At 47.0% G+C, this 13157-nt stretch overlaps 1 protein-coding gene across 2 annotated transcripts in view; it reads right to left on the bottom strand.

Moving 5' to 3' along the window:
• NAT8L (N-acetyltransferase 8 like) overlaps window positions 1-13157 on the bottom strand; it is a 55785-nt gene that overhangs the window by 6633 nt on the left and 35995 nt on the right. The gene's annotated exons all lie outside the window — the stretch shown is intronic.

Raw genomic sequence — 13157 nt, 5'->3', positions numbered from 1 at the left:
CAAAAAAAAAAAAAAAAAGACAGCTGAACTCAGGAGTACCCAGAAAAAGCCCAGACACTGAACTGAGCTTCTCTGGATAAAATCAGACACAATTTCAGAAACCAGTCTGGGTTCAGCCCAGCACTTGTCAGCATGTTCAGATGAATACATCAACTGCAGTGACTTTAATTTCTGATGCTATTATGAACACTCATTACACTGTTGCTATCTAGGTCAACAACTCATTTTCAAGCACTAGGGTCCATCTTGACCCATATACTGCAAGCAATTCCAATTCCTCTCATCCTGCCATACTGACGAGGATGCATGTTCCAGCGCAGCTTCCTGTATCATACAACGCAATTTAGCCAACAAGACACCAGGCAAGACTTACAAGGATGAAGAAATGGCAGCTGCATTCCTGCTGAATACAAATGATGTTTGCTGCCAGGACTCCCTGCTCTTTGGGCTGTGGTATTATTTTTAAACAACAAGCCTTGTGGTTATTTTGACAAGCATCCATCAGTCAGCTCATCAATGCACTTGTCTGCGTGAGGAGTGCGGCTCGTTAAAATACCGCTCATTTGGATCTCTAAATTGACAAGGCAGGGCTCGGGGAAGCTTTCAAGGAAGGAGAACCACTGGAAGGGACTTCCTCTCCCATCCCGGTACCTTATTAAGAGCCCAATACTGCAAAACAACCACATCCACAAGCAAGCCCCCTGGTTTAAGTGAGGGTGATCACGTTAAGACAATTCAGACAAGACCAGGGCTTGCTTGATTTATGTCCCCACACATGGAGGCCATACTTTAGGTCAGGTCTGGAGAAGAGGCAAGGTGGGGATGATTCACGGGAGAACAATGAGCGCCCTCGGCTCCCCCAGGTCCTCAGACTGGTGCCTCTCTGCCAGCCCTGAACCTGATCTAACATTAAAAAACCATTGGGAATGCCAGTGCCACCACACCAAACTGCTGCGCTGCTTCCAGACCCCAGGCAGTTTGCTATTCTAGAGACACGGCGCACCCCTTCCTTCCCCTCCGCTCCTGCAGCGCCATCCACCCCCGCCCGCAGTCCGCGTGCAGCGATGTGCAGCACTGCTGGAGACATCGAGAGGCTGGGGTGAGTGTCAGTATTTGTGCCTTTAATACCGTCTAATCAGGTGTCACCATTCGGGATGCCTGTTTCTGGGGTTTCTTTTTCAGGAAACTCTGTCCAAGTTTTCAAAGAGGACAAAAGGGGGGGGGTTTTAAATCCAATTTTAAAAATGTTACTTCTCACACCTGGGCCAATGGCATAAAGCCTACGACTTTGAAGACTTAAAAATGAGTACATTTCCAGCGTTTGAGGTCCATGCTATATGTTACAAGCAGGATTTCAGGTTTTAGTTCTAGTGCAGTTTGCAAGCTGTCGATACACATTTCTGACGCATCCAGCCCCATTGAGGGCTTCTACGCTGCGCAGCCCAAATTAGTCTACGTTTGGTTCTGCGCTCTCAAACCTTTGTTTGTGCAGCTGGGCCAGGCCCCCTCGAGGAAGGAGGTATGACTGCCTCCACCCACTCCTTACTATTAGTTAAAAACTTAAAACTTTAAATCTTAATTATAATGATCTTGAGTTCAAATAAAACATGAGATCTGGCAGGCTTCCCAGCTTGCCTTGTGCACTAAACACCTATAATCAGCACCAGGCAGCACACCAAAGAGGAGACATCTGGTTAAACAATGCAAACTGCATTCTGCTTTCACACATCCCCGCACAGCCAACGCGACTGACTTGCACCCCTCCACCTTCCCAGCACCGACCTGCTCACTGCTACTGGGCCCATCTTGTATTCCACAGAGGACTAAAACAACTGTTGGCTTATGCAGGCGGTAGGATTGAAGGATCCTACATTTTGGGAACAATGCAACATGGCATGAGCATCACTGCTGGGGGAAGCAAATCTGGAGGATACCCAGGTGAGCTGCCAATCTGATACCATTTACCCCTCTGCAGACACTGGCTTGGAGAGTGAACCATCGAATTCCAGGAAAACACCTTTGCAGCCCATCTTTTGATACTGGGGTTAGGCCAGGGCGTGGACCTCGAACTTTATTGAAGGCCGCTGGCAAGCTTCACCTGCCAGCAGAAGGGAGCCACTGGTGGGATCTGTTCTTATTGAATGTAGGCAAACTCACCGAGCACCAGGGGAAACTGGACTGCCATGCACAGATTAACAAACAGTCGCACAGTGGGGATGCAGCACTGCAGATCATTTTTCATTTAATAAAGTGGCTTAATAAAGAATGATGGCTGGCTGCAGGGACAGCTCTCAAAGGTTGCACGTGGCTCGTGGGCTGTACGTCGCATAACCCTGTGCCAGCCTGTGCAGGTTCACAGCACTGGCGCTAATCCTGCCTGGCAGGCAGCCCTTCCCCACCGCTGAATTAGCTTTCCTAGAAGCACTGCCATGAAGAGGAACCGCAGTCCTCCATACGCTGCTCTGGACTTCCTGAAAGAGGACACAGCAAGGGCACGTCAGGGGGGAAAACCTCCTCAGGGTGGGAAAATTTCCTTCCCCCACTTCTCCCAAGATGACAGCGTTGAATCGCTGGTCCGTGACCTTTCCAGTTCTCTCACACTTTTCTGTCTAGACTGAAATAACATGAACCGATCTTGGCAGAGGTAAGCAACAGAATTACTGGGGTACTATTAATACCAGGCGTTCGTGTTTAATTCTCTTGTCAAACTGGCTTTACTACTTGAAAATAAATACGTATCCTGACAGCTACAAGCCTCCACACCCCGTCCCATTTCACAACCTCCCCACGCAGCTCTTTTCCGATGTCTGACTTCACTTTCCTACCTCTGCAGACTGAGCTCCTTTCCACCACTTGTCACCAGAGGTATTCACAGCCCTCCTTTGGCTCTCCTTGGCCTGGACTCCGCTCTCAATTCTTGGCCCTGTCAAGCTACCACAAGAAACTTCCCCCTACACGATCCCTCCTTCCTAGCCCTCTTCAGTCGAAGAATCTGTCCTTTTGGGAACCTTCCCGTCACCCTGCAGGTTAACTGGCCTTGTGCCCTATGGGTTTTCAGCTGCCCGCAGTGCTTCACACCTCTCTTGAACGTCCCTCCTTCAATCCCTTTCTGCTACAGTCTTGAGTCTGAACAACATTTTGGTGCAGGTCCCTTCCTGCTCTGGCTTTCACGTCACTGTCTAGTCTCCCAGGGTCCTTTCTCCTCGCCACACTTGAGATCCGAGGAAGGTAAAGCAGGAGACCCAATTCTACATTAGATACAGTGTCTGTGACCAACAGCCCAGCAAGGTGCAGAGAGGTCCTTGTCACTTCACCCCCAACGTGTCACTGCAATCCCTACAGTCTTTGTGGAGCACCCCCCTTGAATCTATACCGTTTCATTAGATTTGTTCCCATTTATGCTCAAATATTTCAAATTCCAATCCCCCCTTCCTCTGGGGAAACAACACCTCTAGTACTACACACGTAAGCATGTTATATTGAACCCCACCTCCCCGCTCCATGTCAGTCACTTAATATCCTTCTTTCAACATGTGAAACGGGCACCTCTGTGCTATGTAACTGCATCATTGCTCGCAACGTCCCCCATCTCCCCCACATCATCCAGCTTTACTTTTGGCCTACCAGGAAAGTGGAAGTAGGTTTTTTCCCCTCATTTTCTGAGCACTGTAAAACCGAAACCTGTACATCCTGTAACATTTATGTCCTTGTCAAAAAGATACTAGATCAACCTCTTCTTCTGTCTTCGTTACCAAAATTCCTGCTCTTATAAACCTGCAGCCTTGATAGCATAGACTGACATTTCTTCTCATGCTCAAACACACAAATACCCAGTCCTGATTTCCAGTGTGAAAACTTCCAGGCAGGATGTGCTGTCATGAGGCTCAGAGCTGCAAATGGATTCATAGAAAATGAGGGTTGGAAAGGCGCGCAGGTCATCTAGTCTGACCCACTGCTCAAAGCAAGACCATCCCCCCACCTAGATCATCTCAGCCAAGGCTTTGTCTACCCAGGTCTTCAAAACTTCCAAGGATGGAGACTCCACCACCTCTCTGGGAAACCTGTTCCAGCATTTTACTGCCCTCTTAGTGAGAAAATTCCTCCTAATATCGAACCTAAACTTCCCTTGCTGCAACTTGAGACCGTTGCACCTTGTTCTGTCATCTGCCACCACTGAGAACAGTCCAGCTCCATCCTCTTTCAACTCCTGCTTCAGGTAGTTGAAGGCTGCTATTAAATCCCCTCTCAGTTTTCTCTTCTCCAGACTAACTAAGTTCCCTCAGCCTCTCCTCCTAAGCCATGTGCCCCAGCCCCTGAACAATTTTTGTTGCCCTCCGCTGGACTGTCCAATTTGTTCACATCCTTTCTGTAGTGGGGGGCCTAAAACTGCACATGGGACTGCAGATGTGGCCTCCCCAGCGCTGAATAGAAGGGAAGAATCACTTCCCTTGACTTACGGACAACGCACCTACCAAGGCAACCCAGGATGACGTTAGCCTTCCTGGCAACAAGGGCACACTGCTGCCTCATATTCAGCTTATTGTCCACTGTAACCCCCAGGTGCCTTTCTGCAGCGCTGCTGCCCAGCCAGCCAGCCCCCAGCCTGTACCGGTGCATGGGATTGTTCTGTCCTAAGTGCAGGACTTTGCATTTGACCTTGTTGAACCTCGTGAGATTATTTTTGGCCCAATCCTCCAATTTGTCTAGGTCACTCTGAATCCTACCCTGACCCTCCAGTGTATCTACTGTTCCCCCCAGCTTGGTGCCATCTGCAAACTTGCTGAGGGTGCACTCTATGCCATCTTCCAGGTTGCTGATGAAGACATTGAACAAAACCAGCCCCAGGGGCACTTTAAGACAGAGCCATTGATTACTACTCCGAGCCCCACGCTCCAGCCAGTTGTCTCTCCACCTTACAGTCCATTCATCCAGCCCGGTCTCCCTTAGCTTGCCTGTGAGACTGCTGTGGGAAACCGTATCAAAAGCCTTGCTAAAATCAAGGCACACCATATTCAGCAGTCTCCCCTGTCCACAGAGCCAGTCACCTCCTCTTAGAAAGCAATCAGGTTGGTCAGGCATGATTTGCCCTTAGTGAATCCTTGCTGACTGCTCCTAGTCACCTTCTTCTCCTCCAACTGCTTAGAAATGGATTCCTTGAGGATCTGCTCCATGATTTTTGCAGGGACTGGGGTGAGGCTGACTGGCCTGTAGTCCCCTGGATCCTCCTTTTACCCTTTCTTAAATATAGGTACTATGTTTGCCCATTTCCAATCGTCCCAGACCTCTCAGGTTTTCAGAGATGATGGTCAATGGCTCTGCAATCGCATCAGCAACTCCTCAGCACCCTCCTGTCTGGCCCCATTGACTTGTACACATCCAGCTTTTCTAAATAGTCCCTAACCTGTTCTTTCACCGCTGTTGGCTACTTACCTCCTCCCCAAACCGTGCTGCCTGGTGCAGTAGTCTGGGAGCTGACCTTGCCTGTGAAGACAGAGGCAAAGGCGGCATTGAGCGCTCGAGCCTTTTCTGCATCCTCCGTCACAAGGTGCCCCCCCATGCAGTAGGGCACCCACGCTTTATTGCATTCTCTGCCAGCAGGAAGTGTGCAGAGCAGGCGGGGAGGATGCACAAACGCCATCAGAATAACAACTTATTGGTAGCTATTTTGTACGTCTCTTCAGGTGCCTCGTCAGTCAAATGAAAGAAAGCTTCGAATTCAGGAGATGCTTGCAGATAACAGCTACGTTAAAAGCACATCCTAGTCATAACTTAACTGACAACTGACACCATTTTGGATTAAGACATGGCATCCTTAAAGAGAGACAGATTCTCAAACAGTGTGTCCCAAACATTTCTTGGAAATATTTTGAAAATCATTTCTTATCTCCTTCCACTTATTTGTTCACCTTTTGAGGCCAGCCAGTCAGCCAGAGATTACCCCTGCCATAGTCGAGATCAGCACCAGGCAGGTTTCCAATTAATTCAGTGGTGAAGATAACCTGCCCTTCTCTTAAATGGCTACTTTAAAGCTAAAACATTTTCACCTGACTGACTTAAAAACCTCCACAACAAGGTGGTGGAAGCTCCATCCTCAGCGGTTTACGACTAGGCTAGACGAAGCCTTGGCTGGGATGCTCTACTTGGGGCTGGTCCTGCTCCGCGCAGGGGTTGCACTAGATGGCCTCCTGAGGTCCCTTCCAGCCCTCATTTTCTACGATTCTATTCCTAGGGGTCTACATAATTCACACGAACCATGAAAAATGATGTTGTCCATGATCGCCAGGAAATACTGCATTGGCTGCAACTTCCCACAAAATCAACCGAAAAAACTTCAGTATATTATTCACATAATATGCCTTTTTGGCTCTTCATGCTTCCACCAAGCCACAAAAATTGCTTTGTCTTGGCATGAGTTAAGTAGACTCCTAGCTACATCCAAAGTTTAGCAAACGCTATTGCTTGGCCTACATTTGCACCCAGGGGTCACATGCCAAATTTAAAGGAGGAAACAGTAGTTTAAGCTTTACAGCACGAAGCAGTGTTACTTAGGGTTAGAAATTGGAAGAGAAATGTGCCAAGAGGGTGAGACATACCAATCCAGTCCAAGAGAAAACAAAAAGACCCCCTTTATCTCATGTCTTCTTACTGTTATTTCAAAGATTTGGGACAAGCTAGAGGCCAGCTGTTTTACCTGTTTACACTCTCCTGGTGGTCACCTGCTTTTCAACAGTTACATCTTCCTACACCCTTACTAACAACTTACATCAATTTAATCGGCCTACAACTAAAACTACACATACTCTGCTGGTTAAGACCTCCTTACTACAAAGCATCTCAATATTTCCTGGGTTTCTGGATGAAGCACATTTTATTGTTCATGGAAAGAGCAGGGGCAACTTCAGGTTGTTAAACTGCACTGACTTAATGGTCAAAGGAATCATCTAAAAGTTGCAGATTTGGTTGCAGAGATGGCCAGTGCACATGGCCACTTCTGGCCATGCCAGAGATCTGGCTAGTTTGCCTGCCTGAATTCAGTGTTGGGAATCTCTTAACGTCCCAACACAGTGCGGTTCTTCTGATCCTCCCTTGCTGCCTCCTGCACTGCTGGCTGCCAGTGCAACACCTTCATTTCCTCCTGCACTGCTGTGCCGAAACACTTTCCCTTCCCCCACCTCTAGCTCCACCGATCTGCCACCTTGCGCTGCAAAGCAGCAGCTCTCCTCCACAGGTCCCCAGGGGCGGTGGGTAAAAGAAAATTCGGGTTTTTTTACTGCCATTTCTTCTGCAACCGTAGGCAAATGGAAGAGGAGTGGGTGGAGAGGTGGAAAGACTGCAGTGAAAGCAGAGACGATTGTTAAGGGAGGAAAAAGAATAAAGCACCCTTTACCATCCACACAAAAGCCCTATAGGATTTAACCAAGATGACTCCAAGAGCTTTCTAAAGCAGCACAACCTGGATTCAAGAAAAGGTACTCGAAAAAACTTAGGAGAATTTAGTAATAGAGCAATCTGTAGAAAAGATATAGATAGCACTTAAATTCTGTAGGGTAATTAAAACCCTCCAGAAACACTTTCACTTTTTATTAAATTCCACATATTTTTTCTTAATAAGGGTAGGGAAAGTTTTCCTAGGGTGTTGCAGTGGGATGGGGTCTGTAAGGCACACAGCAACCTCACAAAGGCTGGAAGATCGAGTCCTGGAGGACTCAATGTAGCCTGTCTCCAGGGTCACTGCTTCGCACTCCTGCCTTCTGAACAGGAATCATGCTCATTTTTCACGGAGTCCTGCTCTGTATTTTAGTTACCCTCCTTCGAGAAAAGTCCCTGACACAAGGATAATCTAACCCATGAGGAAACCTGATGACTTTTGCACCATGAGAGAAGCAGCAGCCCTCGGGAACAACGGCATCTTGGAGTATATTCATTTACAGAAAACCGCTCACAACTGCCTCCAGACACTGATCCTGAGCCCGGCTGGTAATTTGGGCACATTCAGAACTGACGCTTCAGAGCCCAGGTGCCAGCGACTTCACAGGACGTCAGCATGAAATCAGTGTCCAGCACCGCTAAAAATATATTGTAAAAACCAAGTCTGCCTTTTCCCTTGCTGTTCAAACTGCCAGCCCCTTTCTTCCGCTGCTCATCGGCTACATACCCGCGTATCCCCACTCGACTACCTCTGCATGTAAGCTGCTCGTCAGTGCAATTAACCTGCTCGTGATCAGGCCCCGGATGTTTTCCTCTCCCCTATTGCTCAGGGCAAGCCCCAGATAAGCAGCGGGGGGAAATGACTATAGGCAGGATGCTGCCAAGAGTCCAGACTAAACAAAGAGAAAGAAAGATTCGGACTTCTACACTAAAAGCTTTTCCCAGACAGGTGTAATAACACCCCTTTAAAGATGGATGGTTGCAAAAGGATACTTATTTTCCACTTTGTCTTAGCATGTCATTGCAAGACAAACAGCGGACAGCTGTCTCTCTCCATCTTAAACTGTGCATTATACACCACTTATACACCAATTAACCAAAGCAGTCCATGGGGAATACCACAGCTAGCAATACTGCAGGGAAATTACAGTAAGCGGGACATAAATATCAAAACTAGCATGCTTGCATTTGCTGGAACCATGACGATCACATAATGGCTGGGGAATGTCATCCACCGAAGTCTGACTCTGATGTTAACTGAGATATAGATATATAAATAAGAGAGAGAGAGACAGATCACAAGCTTTTGTGGGCTGAAGCTCACGTTGTCAGATGGTGCTCTATGTATCTATTTAGCTAATCCATAAAGGTGCATAGCTACCCTGCCTTTTGACTGACTTCAGGCTGGCATGGCTTATTACCTCTCTCTGATACCACACTGTCCTTGCGCTCCATTCAGGGGCAAGTCCCAGCCAGGCAGAGAACTGCCCATCCCAGGCAGATGAAAGAGCTCAGATATGTCGGTGACATTGTTCCCCTTCCTGTCCCCTGTCAAAGAAGGTGACTTATGGGCCTGAGGTAAGGGACAAAGACTGATCTCGGCTTAGACAAATGCACACTGTTCTCCCCCGTCCATGACGAGATGTGCTGGAAGTAGCAGATAACCTGGAACCATATCATATATTCCTTCCAAGAGAGCAACCCCCTGCCCAGAAACAGCATACATGCTGCATATCCTGCCCCACCTCTGCCCCAGGGAGGGGCCTGCAAGTCTGATAAGTCCCTGTGCAAGACACGTACCGCCTACAAGCCCCTCTTGCCCAGCCACATGAAAGCCCGTCACAAAAGGGTCCTACTTAGCAAGAGGAGCACGTCCCCAGATCACTCCCTAAGCTGAAAGGAAAGTCCCTGGGACATTCTCGTTTACCATGAAGATGCAGTACTAAAACTTCATGGCACAGCACTACAATATGCTGCAGTATTTGGGCTTGCCTACTTATAACCACTTCAGCAAGCCCTCAAAAGTAGGAGTGCTGAATTCCAACTCTGTTCCACCATCCACCACCCTGCTCAGTGTGTTTGGAGGCATCTACTGACCTTTCACCAGCCCCATTGGCAAATTGGGCAAAAGAAAGAGTGCTACTGCACAAGGGTATTGAGGGCTTTCACTGACATTTGCAGGTCACTATACAAAACTGCCAGGGCATTCATACTGTCTTCCTTTCCAAGTGACTGTCAATAACAGACCCAAAAGACTGGATTCTCCATGGTCTTGGGCTTCATTACTGTTATTTCAGATAAGTATGCAACAAACTCAGGTCTGTGCCACACCTCTTTGCTAAAGGTTTTATATATAGCTCTAAGGTGATAATGAGATGGGGATCACAGCAGCAAGCAGGCAGCAAGGGGCCAGTGTGTAGTACTCTGCCATGTCCATTTATGATGCTCTTTGAATTGCTTTGTCCTTTTACCTTGTGTATGGGTTTCATGAGAGAACAGTGCAACTTGCTACTTGAGACATGCCCTCCCCCTCGCTTCACCATGATGAAAAGGGCACGCTAGCCATGTTAAATTTAGGTCAAGCAAGGAAGAGACTTCTGGGGAAAGCACATCTGCTGCAAAATGAATGTTGGTGATTTCACAAGTCTCAGGCATAGAGGAAGGATATCTGCCTTCGGCCCGACGTGTGCTGGGTGCTCTGGTACAGACTGACAGTAAGCAAGGACAGACAGCAGCTCTACACTGCAATTGTGCAACTCACCAGTCTGAAAACTGATTTACATTTTTTATAAGGGGATGGACTGTCTTTTCTTCACTTTTATTTCCCTCTTTCCCTTTCTGACATTTCAGTCTCTCCTATTTCTTGGGCTGTTCTCAGTTTCTGTTCTTCTCCTGGACTTCACCAGGCCAGCACTGCATCCCCCGCTGCGACTCTACACTACACCAAAGCAACTGGACACAATAGTCCCAATGTCTGCGGGTATCCCTCTCTTCGCGATCAAATCCATCCATGGAGAAACACCTGATGACTAAGTCCCCTAACTCAGGGACACACAAAAATGATTTATGCATGAAATTAAAAGTGCAGTGGGATACCTCTCGATGTTAATAACCCCCTCACCTCCGTTTCATCGTTCCTTATACCTGACACAAATAATTTGCAGAAGAAAGAGTGAAGGGTGTCACATCTGTATGCAAGACGGATGATTTTGCAACAGAAATGAGTGACACCCTTTGATTCCAGGGATACCTGAGAGGCATGCTAATGAGAGCTACTGTCTGGATGGATACCACAGGAGAAATGGAGGCAGAATGAAAGGACCAGCTTCCAGTCAGTGCTGAAGATCAGTTCGTCATCCTTGCTCCCTCTCTCTCTTTGTATTCTTTATCTTTTTGTTGCTGTTTGTCTTTTTTTTTTGTCTTAACAGAATTAAATTACTAAAAATCATTTATGACTAAATGAAATGGCAAAGAGGACTAGATGCATGTCAAGCAGGAGCACGGAGGGTTTTAACACCCAAACTCGGAGCACGCAGAACCGCTCTAAGATTTATCTTATCTAGTAAAAGACATTCAACTCCTCACTACCCTCTGAGCTTCCCCCACAATCTTGACTTCAACACACGGCTTCAAGGCAGTCTTTGGAGGTCCCTTCATGTGCAAATTTAATCTAACAAGTAGAATTTTAGTGCAATCTAGAGACAAGTACACTATGGACAGATTTTCTGCATAAATCACACAGACAGGCGGTTGGGACTGAAACAACTATCCTTTAGCTCCCAGAGCACAACGAGCTAAGTAAAACCTTGTTAGCTTTCACTAACATCCCATCTTCTGTGGGACGTGACCAGGAGGCAACATCACTTGCTCAGTCATACACACAATCTAATCATTGTCAACTTTATGGCTAGTGCATTATAACATCTCATCATCATCCTTCTGTATCTCAGGAAACTACGCTGGCAGGCAGAGGGCAGAGAGGATCAGCTGTTAGGGTGGCGGGGTAGGAAACTGGGAATAGTGAGGGTGGGTTTGATTTATTGCAGCGGTAAGAGAATAGGCAGTTAACACCACCTCTGCTCTTCCCCTTCTCAAACTCTCCCACAGTAATTCTTTTAATTTAAGAATCACTCACCATTTTAATCATGGTCAGCATAAAGGGACATGCTTAAAGTTGTTCTGGACATATCTGAGGTCCAGAGATGTAAAATAAATAAATAAAAGATTTAAAACATGCTAAAAGTGAGGCAATCTAGAAATTATAAATACAGTTAAAGTCATTTTTTGCCAGAAAAAGCATATCCTAGGTGAAACTATATGCACTAAATATCATCCGATGCACAAATATCTTCCATCCAAAGCACATGAGTTAGGCACAGGTATCAGAAGGCAGAACTGGGTGTTTCAAGAAGAAGGCACTACACACTAATAGGTACCCTAAAAAAATGGAAATACTAGGTCTGTTCCTCCTCTCCTTTACACCGATTTCACACTGCAATAACTTTAGAAACAAGTGACTGTATTATGTGAATCAGGTGCAAGTGAAAGGTAAATCGGGAGAGGAAATTGCCCACTGTATGGACAGAACCTCATCTAGATCCATGGATTAACAAATTGGGGTAACTCATTTTGGTACCTCGCTCAGCCCTGCATGGTGTTGTCTGTCCTCATCTCCCACAGACTACAAACGAAGCTCAAAGTTCAGGATCAATTCAGCAGATCTTTTAACGAGACAGCTAGCAACAGAGAGGATGCAGCAGGCAGGGTGAGGACAACCCTTCTGATGAATCACAGACGATGTGAAATTAGGAACTACAGAGCCTTGCCACTGGCCACAAGGCATTAGATGGTGCATCAGATTGGGGCCACCCTGAGAATCTTCTAAAAAGACAGAACATATGCTACACAGCAGCGGTGGGCAGCCTTTAAAGGCTGCAGGCTGGACTGGCCCAGTTCAGAGGCAGGTGGGTGAGAAGGTGGGTGCTAGGACACAGCCACCACTACCACTTTTCTGTACCACCAGCATTAGGAAAACACCCACCCCTGCTGTTCCTCCCTGTCCTGCACAAGGAAAGTGCCTGTTGCTGCTGCCTCTGCCTGCACCAGCATGGGAAAAATGTCTCCACCACCACTCTTCCCTGCACTGGCATGCAGAAAACAATTGCTGCTGAACCCCCTCCACTGCCCAGTGTCACCAAAGCCCCACATTTGCAGGCCAGATTAAAATACTCCATGGGCTGGCTCCAGCCTGCAAGCCATAGGTTGCTGATCCCTGCTATATAGCATAAGCAGTCGTGTTGGTTGATGCATAAAAAGAGCTGCAGGTCCATCTGCCATGAAATCATTGAAGGCGCTTGTTCCGACTGCCAGGAGATCAAGCGTGTTTGCTTCTTCCAAAAGAACTGTTACCATAAAGTAACAGAGCGAACAGCTTAAAAGCAGCCAGCGTTAAGGGATCTGATAGTCTGGAACACCAGAATGTAGCATCTGGCCATCTGCTGGCCTCAGTGCTAAATGTATAACCTTAGCAGTGGAGCTGCACAAGCAGAAGGTAGGAGGATTTACCTAGAAAAGTTGACAAAACAGGGAGCAAAAACATTTTATGAATATTTTGACAGCAAAATGAATCAAATAAGCTAAAAAGCTGATTTATTTTTAAGTAGCTACAAGCCTACAATCTGAAAGATTAGGGACTGGACTCTGTATTCATTCAAAAATCTCATGGAAAC

This window comes from Gavialis gangeticus, unplaced genomic scaffold (assembly GCF_001723915.1).
Source record: "Gavialis gangeticus isolate Ggan-Ray unplaced genomic scaffold, GavGan_comp1, whole genome shotgun sequence".
NCBI classification, from domain to species: domain Eukaryota; kingdom Metazoa; phylum Chordata; order Crocodylia; family Gavialidae; genus Gavialis; species Gavialis gangeticus.
Note: the sequence above shows the minus strand (reverse complement) of the source record. Positions and strands in the feature narration are given on the sequence as shown.